Below are 2,500 nucleotides of genomic sequence, written 5' to 3'. Positions count from 1 at the left end.
GGGTGTGGCATGTATAACCTTAAGTGTTTTCTGTAAAAAAGGGGGTTTGTCTTTTTCTGGCCGTCCTAAATATTCCTCAGAACATCACCCTTCTTCCCCGCCAAGCCCGGATGCGAAGGCTTTAGTGCAGAGTCTCCCGCATTTAATAGGTCGTAAGTGGAAATACGTGTGAGGCATCAGATCCCAGGGCCGGAAGTCCTCCCTCGGGACCCTTCGGACGACGCGGGGAGGGACGAGGCCCAGTTTAGGACCTCGTCGTCGCCTCCTCCGTCGTCGATGCCGCCTCTTCGTCGTCCTGTTTCTCCCCATATTGCTCGTCGTCGTCGACATCCGCCTCCTCTTTCTCCTTCTCATCTCCCTCCTCCTCCTCTTCTCCCTCCTCCTCCTCCTCCTCCTCCTCCTCCTCCTCCTCCTCCTCCTCCTCCTCCTCCTCCTCCTCCTCCTCCTCCTCCTCCATCTTCTGATAGGATGTAGAGGGCAGCTCGCTCGACCCCCCTATCACTCGTTAGGATCGAGGTCTTTTGGGTAGGGTGCGAAAAAGCACATATTCCGTTTCTGTTTTTCCGTTCTTTTCTTCCCCCCTTCCCTTCCTCCTTCCCTCTATTCCTCCTTCCTTTCTTCCTTCCTTCCTTCCTTCCTTCCTTCCTTCCTTCCTTTCCTCCCTCCCTTCCTCTTTCCCTCTCTCTCTCTCTAATATATATATATATATATATATATATATATATATATATAATCACATAAATAGCTGTTTTGCAAAGGATTTTGTTAGGGTTAATATATTGACGTAGCGCCATTGGTCATTAGTGCTGATACAATATAAAACAACCATTGCCATTTCTAACAACATTTACATTGTTAAAAATATCTTTTAGGGAAGAATATAGCTAAACCCATCCTTACTGATCTTAGAACGTGTACACAGACTTACCCTTTCTTCCAACTTCCGTGACTTCAGGCAGACAGACAGAGTTGATCACAGTGACCCGAGTAATACCGACGTGGGTGGCAATAGTAATGATAGTAATCCCAAGCTGATTGGCTGAAGTTGTTACATGCAGCAGAATTGGCAAAGACATCCCATTGTATCGCATGGCGTGCCGGCCCGTCATGCAATAAACACGTCCCGTGGGGCGAGGGGCCGAATGCCGCGCGCGTGTCCGGAGATTACGCCAGCCACGTATAAGGCACAGCGCTATCGCCGATTGGTGAAGATGGAGGTGGAGGGGAAAGTGGAGGAAGTGGTGTGGAGCTGAGGAAAGTGGGGTGAAAAGAAGTGGAGGATGAGGTGGCGGTGGGGGTGGAGGTGAAAGTGGAGATAGTGGATGTGGAAATGGAAATAGAAACGGAAGAGGAAGAGGAAATAAAGGAGGAGAGGAAGAAGAAGAAGAGGAAGGAAAGACGAAGAGCAGGGGAGAGAGGTGGAGGAAGGGGAAAAGAAAGAGAGGAGGAGGAGAATGAGAATAAGAGGGAGGAGGAGGAGGAGGAGGAAGAGGAGATAAAATAATAAGAATAAAAAGACATAGTAGTAGAATTAGAAGAAGAAGAAAAGAAGAAGAAGGAGAAGAAGACGAAAAAGCACAAAAGTCGATATGTCGACGACAAGTGGACAAGTAAGAGTGCCAGGAACGAATCCGTTCCCCGGGCAAAGGGTCGACATCAGATGGGCGTGCCGGGCGAACCTTGGGGTCAGGCGTTCGTGAAAGTTTCAGAATCATAAAATCTAGGTCTATCGTGGGCGTGCATGATGGGCGAGGACCTGTTGTTAAGACAGGCGTGAGCGTGTGTTATACACTGACGCCGTGTTAAATTTATCAAGAGATTATCGATTGATTGTTAGACTCATTTATAGTATTAATATTATTATTGTGATATAATATCCATAGCAGCTATATACTCTCGACCAAAGAATAGGTATATTTATATACTTTGGCCTCATGTTAGAATTATTGATTGATTGCGCTATTCATTCACACTTGTTTATCCTAGGGGGAGATACCCATAATAATTGGACATGCCAGGTTGTTCAACTCATTCACAATATTTTTTTCTGGAGAAAATAAACATTATGAATTGAACGTATTGCTTGTTCAACTAATTCCAATTTATTGTCTGGGGGAAGACATTCATTGTAATATGTACCTTGCATCTAAAAGTAAATACGCCTTGTTAAAGTGTTCAGCACAGGACCCGCAGGGCTGACTCAGCTGGTTTACCTGCAGACGCGTGCGAAGTGGAGACGCCGGGGCTGGGTGTCTGGCGGCGTCCGTCTTCATTCCTCGCTTCCACGTGGCTAGGTTCTCTCGCCACCTCGCTGAATAAATTTCCAATGTAATGCGTGAAAGAAGAGAGGTCTGACGGATTATTTCGTTTTTTTCCCCTTTTCTTTCTAAACAGATCTTGGGCGGATTGTAGCGTGCGTAAGGGGAGGAAGGGAAGGGAGGTGTGGGGTGAGGGGGGTGAGTGTGGGAGTGGGTGGGGGTGGGTAGAATGAGTGTGAGAG

General features: G+C 47.3%; 1 protein-coding gene across 2 annotated transcripts in view; it reads left to right on the top strand.

The window, feature by feature from the left end:
• The window catches only part of LOC125031779 (discoidin domain-containing receptor 2-like), a 740,435-nt gene that overhangs the window by 216,947 nt on the left and 520,988 nt on the right, over positions 1–2,500 (top strand). The window lies entirely within an intron of this gene.

This window comes from Penaeus chinensis, chromosome 13 (assembly GCF_019202785.1).
Source record: "Penaeus chinensis breed Huanghai No. 1 chromosome 13, ASM1920278v2, whole genome shotgun sequence".
Lineage (NCBI taxonomy): Eukaryota > Metazoa > Arthropoda > Malacostraca > Decapoda > Penaeidae > Penaeus > Penaeus chinensis.
This window is presented reverse-complemented; position numbering and strand designations above follow the sequence as displayed.